Raw genomic sequence first — 14,365 nt, 5'->3', positions numbered from 1 at the left:
AAATTGTTGAAGACACCAAAGTTTTTATTCATTTGAGTTATGTGTGTCACTCTTAGTGTATTAGAAATTGGAACTGAATTTTTAAAAATAAACTCATTGTATATATTACATTTTAGTGAAAAACAGTTTCAAAAATAAAAATGTTTACAAAGAATGGCATTGATTGCAAACCTATTTACTGTTCACTTTAATAGCAGACAGCAGGAGTCTTAAGATCTGCTTCTGTATTCTCTCCATTGTTACATGTTATTGCTATATGTTATCTGCATTCTATTTATATCATTATGGCGCTGTTAGGTAAGAGTTGGACTACTTACCACAATGTGGTTCAAATCCACCAGCCCCATGGCAGGAGAAAGATGAGGCTACTATAAAGATTTACAGCCAAGGACAATCTATATAGGATCATGATGAGTTGGAATCCACTAGATGGCACTGACTTTTGGATTTGGATATATATATATATATTTGTTGTGTGAATAAATATAGCTAGATTAACATAGTGGCTGCAACAATGGGCTCAAAAATACCAATTGTGAAGCTAACCCAGGAATAAACAGTGTTTCCTTCCATTGTACATAGAATGGGGTTGCTGTCTGTCTGTATGAGCCAGAGCGCCCTCAGAGAACTTAATAACAACAATATAGTATATGGGACAATATGACCCAAACTCAAAAGTAGGTTTTGTTAGGATAGTTAGAATATAAGAAAATCACATTTGTTAAAATCACCACAAGTTTCTTGGGAAATTTTTTGAAAGCCCAGGAGAAAAGTTTCATACTCATTTGATAGAAAAAAATTATCCAAAATTGTAATTTGTACTTGAAAACACAAATAAAAATAGTTTTATTGGCATACATATATCATACACTCAAATCATTCAATCATATTAAGAATAAGTGACAGATGTCCCCTCGCTGGAGCAGACTGCAATAGAGGACAATACTGGGGACACACAGTGGGGAGTGAGTCTGGTCTGACCACCCCGCAGTTGGGTGGACCAAGAAGGGAACATAACAGATGAGCAACGGGAGCAAAGCCAAGTGACAAAAGACTTCAGGCTATGGAGGGCAGTTCCAGGAATTCTCCAGGACCACAGGGGAGATGGCCATAATGGTCAGCAGACAGACCTGGTATTGTGTATGCTTTTTGGGGGGTTTTTTCTTTGTTTTTTTCCCTCTTTTTTATTCAATCCTTTGTTTTCTTTTTTTCTTGTCTCTGTTATTGGTGTTTTGCCTACTTATATAAGATAGTCCTGGGAAGCAAGGTGAGTTCCTAGCAATGAGTCTGACAGTTCTGGAGGGACTTGGGGACAGGAGGAGTTAAGGGAAAGGAGTGGTGAGCAAAATATGCCATAGGAGAACAACAAGGGAATTAAAAGCAACAACAGGAGGATACAGAGATCCTGGGGTGTTGGAGCAACAGCAATTTAGCTGAGAGGAATTACTAAGAGGCAGAAGAAGGGTAAGCATGATGGTGGAGCAGGAGGCAGGTAAAAGGAAACAGAGGAAAGATCTGGGAAGCGAAGCTCTGGATAGAAGTATAACCATAGATGTGCACTTATGTAAATATATTAATTCATAAAAATAGAGGTTTTGGCTTATGTACATATATTTATTTGGCTATACATTGAGAAAGTGGGCAGGCTTTGTGCCTCTGCTCAAGCCCTCCCTCAACACAGAACACTTTGTTCTAACAACCTGGCATTTTGTGATGCTCACTCTCCCGACACGAATAGGTGCATAAGCAAAGGTGATGAAGAAAGCTGATGGTGCCTGGATATCAAAAGATACAGCATGTGGGGTTATAAAGGCTTGAAGTTAAACAAGTGGCCATCCATCAGAGAAGCAATAAGCCCACATGGAAGAAGTACACCAGCCTGTGCAATCATGAGGTGTCCACAGGATCAGGTAACAGGCACCAGAAGATCCAAAACAGAAATTTAAAATAAATTAAGTTATTCCCTGATTCAAGCCATGATATTTTCAATCACCTGACTTTGAATGACGAAGAACAGAGCTGTATGTGCCCTCAATAACATGATTAAAACAGAAGACTATTTGTCCAGTTATCACCCCTAATCAATTTCACAACATTTTCTTCTTGTATACATTGTTTTTAGCTTCGCTTCCCTCCATTCTCCCCTCACATACCACTAGGCAACTGCTATCAATCCAGTTGCTTTCTCTATAGATTAACCTCTCTTCAATTGCATATACAGAAAACCATACAAAACACATACAGGAAGCAATAAATAAATAAATAAATAAACCCCAACAACAATGACTAGATAAAACATATGAAAACTTCAATGGAAAATAAAGCAGAAAATATTAAAAACTGAAACTATTTTAAAATGAGTAGAAAAAAGTATAAGAAGTAGTAAGGTATTAGATTTTAACCCAACTACCTTTGGCATAATTGACAATGCTCTCTGTCTGATGTAGAGGTTACTCACATATCTCGATTATGGTCATAGGGGATTCACCAATGGCTTGATTCTTCTGTACACTCTGAAAATGGATGGGACTTCCACTGTCAGCCGTAGCCTTCTACAAACCCGTGTTCACAATCCAAGCTCTGAAACCAGTCAGATTTGGATTATATTAGTTACAGTCCTTGGATCACACAGGATGGTGTGCTTTGTCCATGTGGACATAGTTGTTGCCGGTTGCTTGCCTTTATGACTTCACATGCTGTTCTTTCCAACATCTAGTTTCTTCACCACATTTTGGTATAGAATCCATATCTTCAGTGAGTCCTTCACGCCGAAGAGCATTGAGCAGTATCATGTCACAAAGGCGACTATACACATGGATATCCCCAGAAGTCAAAAGTGGCTACATTTGTGGGAAGATCTGATAGAAAAACTCAATATCAACAACTAAAACCAGGCCAGGGGCTGACTGTGGAACAGACCATCGGTTGCTCATATGTAAGTTCAGGATAAGAGTGAAGACAAATTAAAACAAATCTATGAGAGCCAAATTATGACCTTGACTCTATCTCAACTGAATTTTGAGAATGTCTCAAAAACAGATTCACTGCATTGAGCACTAATAACAGAAGATCTGAGGAGCTGGGGGAAGAAATCAAAACCATCCTTCATGAAGAAAGCAAAATGTCAATAGGAAAGCTAGAAAAGGTCAAAGTGGATGTCAAAAGATACCCAAACTTTCTCTTAATCTTATAGTAGCTAAAGCAAATGAAACTAAGCATGAAATCAAACGGTGTTATAGAAAATCCCAAAGATCTACAATCAGAAAACCAAAAGAGAAGAATACACTCAGATTATTTTCAACTGAAAGAACTCAAGAAAAAAATCCAAGCCTTGAGTTGACATACTGAAAGCTTGTATGGCAAAATATTGAGTGTGCAGAAAGCATCAAGAAAAGATGGAAAGCATACACAAAGTCACAGTGCCAAAAAGAATTTGTGGACATCCCGCTATTTGAAGAGGTAGCACATGAGCAGGAACCAACGGTGCTGACGGTGGATATTCAAGTTGCACTGAATGCATTAACCAAAATCAAGGCTCCAGGAATTGAAGGGAGACCCATTGAAATGTTTCAGACAGCTGAAGAAGCACTGGAAGTATCACTCATGTACGCCAGGACATTTGGAAGATAGCTACTTGGCCAACTGACTGGAAGAGATTCATATTTGCACCCATTCCAAAGAAAGATGACCCAACTGAATGCTAGAACAATGTCATTGATATCACACCCAAGCAAAATTTTGTTGAAGATTACCTAACAATGGTGGCAGCAGTAAATCAGTAGGGAGCTACCAGAGGTTCAGGCCACATTCAGAAGAGGATGTGGAACAAGGGCTATCGTTGTTGATGTCAGCTGGATCTTGACTGAAAACGGAGAATATCAGAAAGCTGTTTATTTGTGTTTTATTGGCCATGTCAAGTCATTCAACTATATGGATCATGGAAAACTATGGATAACCTTTAAAAGAATGAGAATCCTAGCAAACTACATTGTGCTCATGAGGAACTTGTACATGGATCAAGAGGCAGTTGTGAGAACAGAACAAGGGAATACTGCAATCACTTAAAGTCAGAAACATTGTGCATCGGGATAGTATCATACTTATTCAGTCTTTAAGCTGAGCAAATCATCACCAGAGAAGCTGCCTTATATGTAAAAGAATGTGGCATCAGCGTCGGAAGAAGGCTTATCAGTAACCTTCAATAAGCAGATGACACACCTTGCTTGCTGAACGTTAGGAGAACTTGAAGTACTTTTTGATGAAGATCAAGGATGTAGCCCTCAGTATGTATTACTACTCAATATAACATCCTCACAGCTGGACCTATAGGTAACATCATGATAAATGGAGGAAAGGATCAGGTTGTCAAGGATTGTGTCTTGCTTGGATCCACAATCAGTGTTCATGAAAGCAGCAGTCAAGAGATCAAAAGACGTGGTACATTAGGGAAATCAACTGCAACAAGACCTCTTTTGAGTATTGAACATCAAGGATCTTTCTTTTTTTATGACAAGGATGTTTCTTTGAGGACTAACATGCACCTGAGCCAAACCATGGTAGTCTTCATTGCATCATATGCATGTGAAAGTTGGACATTGAATACAGAAGGTTATAGAAGCATAGGTGCATTTGAATTGTGGTGCTGGAGAAGAATATCGAAAGATTCATGGACTGCTAAAAGTTCAAACAGATCTGTCTTGGAAGAAGTAAGGCCATAGTGCTCCTTAGAAGCAAAATGGCAAGACTTCATCCTATATACTTTGGACCTATTTTCAGGAAAGACAAGTCCCTAGAGAAAGATGCTGTAAGGTCTCTCTCTCCGGACTAGATTCCAGCCTCAGTCTTTGGCTCTGCACGAGAAAGATTTCACGCCAAAGCCGGGCTCCTGATCCAAGTGAATTTAATGAAAGTTCAAAGAAGCATCAGGTTTTACCCGGCACCCATAGGATTCCTTTGACCATGTGGCCTGGCAGAGACTGCTCAGGGAGATGCAAGGATCTCTCCCCTCCCACGAAGACGACCAGACCGCCCAAGCAAGACCCTCTCCCTCTCGGTTCCTGCCTCTTTTAAGGGTTCCCGGGGGAGGCATGGTGAACGACCCCAGGTCGATCCCATTGGCTGAATTGCAGTCACCTGGCCCATGTGGGCTGCTGCAGGTGTAATGCCCATCTCCGCCCACCGGCGGGAAAATCCAGCTTTGTCCTTTGCTGGCTCTCCTGGGCATGCGTAAATGGACTTCCCAATTCCTAGGCTAAGCTGCCTAACAATGCCATATTTCATAAAGTGCAGTGACGGCAAAAAGAGGAAGACCCTTGGCGAGATGGATTGCCACAGTGGCTGCGTCCATGGGAGTAGGGCATAGGAGCAATTGTGAGGATGGCACAGAATTGTGCAGTGTTGTGTTGTGCATAGGGTTGCCATGGGTCAGCGCTGACTCGATGTACCTAGTAATAACAACACGGCAGCAAAAATGGACAAAAAGGCCTTTCCTGTAATGGCTGCCTCCTGGAAGACAACGTCATGTGGATCCTCTTAGCTTCTGCATCTGAAGCTTCATGAATGGAGTATTTAAAATCAGGTTGAATTACATATATACACCCCATTTCTTTGGAACCATCAGCCTCAAGATCCATTTACCTCAAGATTCCAGCAGCATGTCCTCAGTTTCCAGAGTTTGTGTCGCTGCTCCTGATCGCACTGCTTTCGGTGCTGCCTGTGGTGGAAGCAGTAGATGACATTGCTGTCTTGTTAGCAGCGGCTCTCAGCATTACAGCGTCTATACGTGTCTAGGGTACATGCACAAACAAGAAAGGGGCAGATGTGACTCTGAGGAGCCTCCTGAGGCAAATCTGACCCTGAAAAACCTCTGCGCTGCTCAAGTTATTAAAACTGACCTTTGGTGTTTGAACATTCCCAAAGAAGCAGATACCTTAATAGGGTAGTTTTGTCTTTTAAGTGTTTTCCTCTAAATGTGAACAAATCGACGTATATTAGATGGGGGAAAGTGCTATTTCCACATGAAAATGTACTGGGAAAGTGCAGGCCACATTACAAAGGAGATGAAAGAGATGCCACAACTGAAACGGATGATAAAAGTTTAGGGCACGTGAAATAAGAAGGAAGCCCTTGTCCAGAGTCCTGGGAAGGCACCACCGTTTGGTCAGGATTACTGGCTCGTGAGTCACTGAATAGTCTCTCTCCACAGTTTACTGGTATGTGTGCTTTGTTATATCCAAAGTTGTTAGCATACTTACATATCAAATATAGTCAAAGTTGAAACAATTACTTCTTTTTTTAGTCATTTTATTAGGGCTCATAAAACTCTTATCACAATTCATACATACATCAATTGTGTAAAGCACATCTGTGCATTCATTGCCCTCATCATTCTCAGAACATTTGCTCTCCACTTAAGCCCTTTGCATCAGGTCCTCATTTTTCCCTCCCTCCCCACTCCCCCTCCTTCATGCGCCCTTGATAATTTATAAATTATTATTTTGTCATATCTTGCCCTGTCCGACATCTCCCTTCACCGACTTTTCTGTTGTCCGTCCCCCAGGGAGGAGGTCACATGTAGATCCTTGTAATCGGTTCCCCCTTTGCAACCCACCCTCCCTCCACCCTCCTAGTATTGCCACTCTCACCACTGGTCCTGAAGGGATCATCCGCCCTGGATTCCCTGTGTTTCCAGTTCCTATCTGTACCAGTGTGCATCCTCTGGTCTAGACAGACTTTGGGGAAAATTGTTTAGAAAAATCTATTCACTGAATCTAATATTGAAATGTAGAAATTATTTAATGTTTAAAGAATAATATTGAACATTAAAATATAGAAGAGATGTATTGTTTAAAATAATAAGCTTTATGTTGATTAACTAATTAACACCCCCATGAATAAATATAAGCCAATTATGTTTGGAATTCCTTTTGTATATATATTAAAAAGTGATGTATTATGTATTTTAAACAGTGCACAAATTTCTAAACGATAAAGTTTCAAACTAGTAATTTTAAGGCTTTCTTAAATCATTATCAGAAGAGGGGAATTTTTATTCATGATAAGTGAATGTCAAGTTGGAGAAAATTGTCACTGTCTTCTGAGACACTAGAGGCATCTCAGTGAGCTGAAATGACGGTTACATCTCATGTGTCATGTAGATCTCCTTGAGACAGATTTGTAAAATTATCCCTCCTCTGTAACTTGTAGCCTCATATTGTGATTTTAAAGCAGCCATTATGAGTATAATATTTTTAAACTAAGAATAAAACTAATTTAGAATGCTTTAAAGTTAAAACTATTAACATAGTGAGTGGTGGTCTGTTGAATGACTGAGTCATAAGTCTAGTCCTTGGTCTCCACTAGCATGCTTTTGTGCCCTAATCCAGGACACTCCCAAATTCTTATTTTTAAGTATAATATAAACATTTGAGATTGATTTTTTTAAAAGCAATACATGTTTACCACCTTGGCTAATGATATATCAACACCTGGAAACAATACTTTAATCCTTTGTCTCCCTGCTATCGAGTCAATGCTGACTCATAGTGACCCATTGTGGGTTTCCAAGACTAACTGTTTAACGGAGCAGAAATCCCAGTCTTTTCTCCCACAGAACTGCTGGTGGTTTTGAACTGTGGACAGTGAAGATCGCAGTCCAGTGTGTAACCACTAAACACCAAGGCTCCTGATTTTATCACTCCCAGGAACCTTAGAGTGAACAAAACCCTGTTCGACTAATTTATCAAGATGAGAGAAGCAACGTATCTCAGACCACACAGCAACTACTGTGGCTTCTGTTCTCCTTAGCAATTTACTTTTCCAGTCATAAAAGCTGCTTTCACTTGGCTTCAGCATTTGATATGTAAATATATTGACTATGAATTAGTAATATAATTATCCTAAATTATACTAAATTTGCTTTTAATAATCACACAACATATCCATGTTATTCCTGTGTTTATAGTTCACAGAACTAGATACCACTTTGCACCATTTCCTATTTTATTTAAAGTGTCTGTAAACCTAAACTTCTCAGAACACTACAAATTATCATAAATTCAAAGATCTTTACTGTAATCCAAGGATCTTCACTAAATATACATTAGGTTCTTTATTAAATATCCAAGGTTTTATACCTAACAAGCAATTTGAATGTGGTTCTTTTCCTTTATCATATTCATATTTAAGGAAAGAACTAAGAACAGCAAAAAGGTAAAAAATAGGGCTGTCACAGAGAAGCAAAATCGTAGGTATGAGCACTTCTCTAATCATAAGTTTCTAGATTAATGATTTTTCATAAAGTTGCAGTTCTCCTCTCTTCCCAGTGCCCCATAAACTTTCTCCAACTTTGCTGTAACAGGCTCAATAGATCGCTGGCACAGATCTGTCATCCGCCTGAAATGTCTGCTAACCCTGGCAGTAATTCCCTAGCCTAATCTTAAATGCTACCATAGCTAGTATTTTAGGCTTTAGAAGATGCTCCTTGGGAAGAAATCACAATAAGGGAGTGCTGTCAGGAGAAAATGAACTAGCGAAGCAGAATAGGCAGAGGAGATTGCTAAGTAAGGATGGGGTCTGCAGCAAAGTGGAATTGCTTCAACAAGGCTCTTACATCCCTATCTTTGTAACTCCTACCGAAGGATTGGATAAAACCACAAAACTCACTGCTATTGAGCCTTTACCAAATCATAGCCACCTTTTAGGACGGGGGAGCACTACCCCTGTGAGCTTTCTACTCTTTAGAGGAGTAGAAAGCCACATCTTTCTCCCATAGAGCAGCCGGTAGTTTCCAACTGCTCTTCTTGTGTTTAGTAGCTCAACCCTTCACCACTATACCAACAGGGTTCCTAAATGATTGGATGAGGGTGTGTGAAACACTATTAGAGAGACTTGCCATTCTCCAAATTGTCAGCTTTGCCTTTCTACTGAGTATTTAAGTGAGCCATTTCAGAAGAAGGAAGAGAGCATATCCGTTAAGAAAGAGCCAACACTCTCACTAAATCCTAGCCCCAACGAATGAACAATTAGTTCTGACATCATGGGCTTGCTCGATACTCACCCTCAGGAAGGGAACACAGAAGATACGGGTCCTACAGCAAACTGGTGAACAATTTAGATGATGCCTGCCTATCAGACAAAATAGCACCTGCATATTAAAGGATTGTCTCCAAACAACCAACCATCTGAGTGAGATGTTAACTAAGTCCACATGGCAGAAGCACACTATCCTCGGTCACCAAAGGACTGAAGTCCATATAATCTGAAATCGAAGGAGGGGCATCAAAGCCTACATTGTGAGAATCCTCTGTGCAGAAGGCAATGGATGACGGTGGGAGCCCAAGACTCACTGTGGGAACTACATCGGAAATAAGCCTCCTGAGAACTCCCCGATCTAAATTTGAGGGCTGGGAGGAAGTGGTCACTAAGCAGAGTGCTTGGGAGAGAGGAGTCTGGAACAGCAAAGACATAAATCTGATATGAGCTGTTAAAACGTTGGACCTGATTCAGGTTGGACCTGATTCAGGTTGGACCTGATTTGGTTTCCAAAATTTTCTGCATCACCGGTTGGTATTGTTTTGTTCAGGTATTTTTGTTGATATTACAGTGTATCGCAGAGGTGTCATATCGATGGAGTTCACCCTATTGAACCTGCTTTAGATGCTTTTCCGTCTTCTGGTATATGAAACCAAGGATTGATGAACCTTTTAGGGACAGCAAGTAGAATAAGGGGTCCATAGGAAGGGGGGTCGGTACAGTGGTGGTGGTCAGTTAAAAAGGAGACGATGTCAAGGAGCCCGTGTAGAAAAGATTGTTTGGAAACTGATTGTGGTAACAATTGTACAATTCTATTTGACGTGATTAAAATATGGGGTGATAGGATATGTGTATTAAGTCAAACTAATTAAAAGAAGAAGAAAGAAAGAGCCACTGTAGTTGAGGGGTGTGGATAGCTTCGCTAGCAGGCAGGGAGCAGTGTAAAGTCAATTAGGACAAATGCAGTTAGACTTCTGGGCAATACCTAATCATCTGATCTCCCTTCTAACCCATTATAAAGTTGTTTCAGTTCCTTAAACATTTTCTGCTATCTTTTTTCGCCATTTTAATTCTCTCATTTACTATATGTCTTGAGTTACTTTCTTTTTCCCCCAGCAGTGTTATTTGCAAGTAATTCACATAACCTATAATTCAATAGTTCAACCATTCAATCATATCATGGAGAATTATACAATCATCCCTACATCAATTTAACAATCCATTCTAGTGCTCCCTCCCCACTTCATCAGTTACTCCTAAAATTCCCTTTCCTTCCCTTTTTCCCTCCCCCACACCCTTGTAGCCCCTAAATCCCCATGTATCCATTATAATCATTATTCCTCCACTCCTCATGTGCTTCATAGTTGGGAGAACCAATAGAAACAAAATGGTGCTAAGGTGGTAAGGGTAAAACACACAATAGTATATAAACAAAAATACTAATAATGAGTAAAAAGGAGAAGAGCCCCCACAGTAATCAACAAGCTAGTGAAGAAATTTCTGTTATGGAACCAGTCAGAGATCCTTGCACTCAAACAAATTCAGGTCATGTCTATAGGGCGGTCAACAGACCATGAGTCCAGTTGGCTTCAGCTCATCAACATTGCAATGGTCTCTGCCGGACCGTAAGCCTCGTGGTGACTCTTGTCGGTGGCTAGAATGGATCTGCCAGTGGCTGAGTCTGATCAGATACTCTGCAGATGGGTTTGGGGCTCTCACTGTCCCCCATAGCCCTCCACAAATTGGGTGTTCATAATTTTTGCTCTGCTGCTTTTCTCATCACCATATTTGAGATTTGTAATTGTCATCTTTGGATGGTGTGCTTTTTCCGTGTGGACTTAGTTGACTCCTTGCTTAGATGGCTGCTTGTTTGAATACAAGCCTTTAAGACCACAGAGACTATTCCAATTGATAGCCGGGTACTACCTGCTTTCTTCACCACACTTTGCTGTAGCATTCTTATCTTCAGTGATCATCTCATGAAGGTGAGCAATGTGCCAGTTTTCTTTTTGACTGAGATTGTCCTATGTTTTATCTAGTGGTGGTTGTTGTTTTGCTTGCTTCCTGATTGTATTTTGTATTATTTTCTGTATGTGAAATACAAGATAGGTAGGTCTATACAGACAGTGGCTGGACTGATAATGGATAACAGAAGCAGCAGTCAAGAGATGAAATGCTGCACAGGACATTTTTAGAGTACTGAAAAGCAAGGATGTTACTTTGAAAACTAAGGTGCGCCTGACCCACGCCATAGTATTTTCAGTGGCCTCATATGCATGTGAAAATTGGACATTAAATAAGGAAGATCAAAGAAGAATATATTCATTTTCTCTGTGGTGCTGGAGAAGAATATTGTAAGTACCACAGACTACTAAAAGGTCAATTGATCGGTCTTGGAAGTAGTATGATCAGAATACTCCTTAGAACGGTGATTCTCAACCTTCCCGATGCCGCTACCCTTTAATACAGCTCCTCCTGTTATTGTGACCCCCCGATCAAAAAATTATTTTCATTGATACTTCATAACTAATTCTGCTACTGTTATGAATTGTAATGTAAATATCTGATATATAGAATGTATATTCATTATTACAAATTGAACATAATTAAACATAATTAAAGCATAGTGATTAATCACAAAACAATATGTAATTCTACATTGTGAAATATGTATGTGTTTTCCAATGGTCTTAGGGGTCGTGACCCACAGCTTGAGAACCGCTGCCTTAGAGGAAAGGCTCCTGAGACTTGATCTTACATGCTTTGGACATGTTGTAGGAGAGACCAGTCCCTGGAGAAGGACATCATACTTGGTAAAGTGAAGGGACGGCAAAAAAGAGGAAGGCCCTGGACGAGATGGACTGACACAGTGTCTGTAACAATGGGCTCAGGCCCAGAAACTGCCCGGCACAGGGTTGACCAGTGTTTTGTTCCATTGTGCAAAAGGATGCTATGGGTAGGAACCAATTTGACGTCAACTAGGAACATGCTTGTGGTTAGAATCCCACTTTGGAGGGAGCTCTCCACTACCTAACTGGAAGGACTAAGGGAGAATTAAATCCCTATTTCAGGAGAGAGTGTGAATCAAGTCCCCGCCCTTTGTTTGGGGTATGGTCTGCTGAGAGACAAACCCCCCACATCTTTATCAAAGCTACTTCTCTGTCTGTAAGAGCCATCTCAGAAGCAGAAAGGGAACAACAACTGATCCAAATCAGTGGTGAGGTGGGTGTGGGAGGCCTGGTAGGGCATGATCAAGGGTAATGTAACCAAGAGGAATTGCTGAAACCCAGGTGGGGAGAGCATGATAGTGGGACAGGAGAAAAGTCAAGGGAAATAGAGGAAAGAGCTGGGAGGCAAAGGGCATTTATAGAGGTCTAGATAAAAACATACATATGCAAATATATTTATATATGAGGATGGGGAAAAAAATAAAGAGAAGTACAGGACTACAAAGGAAGAAGTACCACTAATGGAGTACATTTCAGATCTGTGCCAGAAGCGCAGAGGCACCAGAGGCTGGCACAGTCTTAGGACACAGTAGGGGAAACAAGCCAAGACCAGAGGTCAAGGCAAGGAGCGGCATGGGAACTGGGAGACTGGGAGGCAGAACAGAGGGCTAGCTTGATAACCCATTGAGGCAGAGGTCAAGGGAGGCACGTGGCTGAGAGACTGAGGACTGGAGAGAGACTTAGTCACTGGCTGAGGAGAGGTGTTGCTGTGGGCCAGTGACTGTATCCTTGAAACGATTTACTTATTCTGACTGATGGTAACCTGTTAACTTTCCTGATCAACTCCCTTAGTCGTGAGTATTGTTTGCGAGTTCTGTGGGGCCATTGCAATGAGTTATCAAACCCAGTGTCGAAGTAGAGTGTCAGGGGAGGAATGACTGGTGTAAGAGTAGGTAAATAAGTATGGAGAGTAGAGGTGTGTTAGTCCAGGTTGACTAGAGAAACAAATCCAGAGACACACACACACACACACACACACACACACACACACACACACACATATATATATGAGAGTATTTTATATCAAGAAGTAATTGAGCATCAATAAAACATCCCAGCCCAGTCCAAATCAAGTCCATACATTTGATATTAGCCCCTAAGTCCAATATTAGCCCATGAATTCCTCTTTAGACTCATGCAGCACCTGCAATGAAGGCAAATGCAGGAAGAAAACAGGTCGGTGGGTGGAAAGTCCTGTGGATCCAATAACAGTGGCCGCATCTTCATCACCATGGCTTCAGGTGGCTTGTCAACAGGAAGGTGAAGCAAAGAGATAGTGTGTCCCGCCTCCAGGGAGGAAGAGAGGGAGTTCCCAGAATCCTCATGATTAGGCCATGCCCATAAGGAGCTGCCTTCAGGCTGCGATCTGACAGGCTAGACTCCACCCTTCATTCTTTCCTAAGTTGACATGAAATTGTGTAACTACCACAGGAGGCAAGTCTGACCTCTGTCTTATCTCAATAGGGAAGCCAGAGGTCAGTTATGGCCCTTCTTGTAGAAAGTGACTTACCTTCTTCAAGATTTTCCTGTGTGTAAAATTAGAAAATAACATTTTCTACTTCATGGAATTGTGGTGACAAGTAAATAAAACAATGCCCATGAAGAGCAATATATTTTTAAAAAATGTTCCCAGAACATGGTATGACAAAGGAGAATAAGTTCCGTGGAGAAAATAGCAATTTGGCTTGGGTTTTGGGTAAGTCCCTCACCTAAAGTGTGTTGTTATAAAATAGGACTCTTTAAGATGTCATGTCCCTTCAAGTCATTCCACAGTCCCCTTGGAAGCTAAAGGACATGGATTATTCCATTGGGAGATGAGGCTGTGGGGTGATTTTGTCACCATCTCTTTCCAACCAGACTCTGGGTTCTCAACCTGTGGGTTGAGACTCCTTGGGGAGTTGAACGACCCTTTCACCGGGTAGCCTAAGACCATTGGGAAACACGTATTTCCAATGGTCTTAGGAACCAAGACACCACTCCTCTATCCATCTCCAGGTGGGTACACCCACGTGCAGATACACCCACATATGAGTACCTGGCGTGAAGACTATTACCCATTCTTCATCATGCTTCAAGACAAAATCTCATTTATTCACCACCAGAAATAAGTATTTCACAATGTATAATTACATATTGTTTTTGTGATTAATCACTATGCTTTAATTATGTTCAATTTGTAACAATGAATATATATCCTGCATATCAGATATTTACATTGTGATTCCTAACAGTAGCGAAATGACAGTTGTGAAGGAGCAATGAGAATAATTTTATGGTGGGGGCGTCACCACAACATGAGGAACTGTGTTAAAGGGTCGCGGCAT

The sequence above is a fragment of the Tenrec ecaudatus genome, chromosome 3 (genome assembly GCF_050624435.1).
Source record: "Tenrec ecaudatus isolate mTenEca1 chromosome 3, mTenEca1.hap1, whole genome shotgun sequence".
Lineage (NCBI taxonomy): Eukaryota > Metazoa > Chordata > Mammalia > Afrosoricida > Tenrecidae > Tenrec > Tenrec ecaudatus.
Note: the sequence above shows the minus strand (reverse complement) of the source record.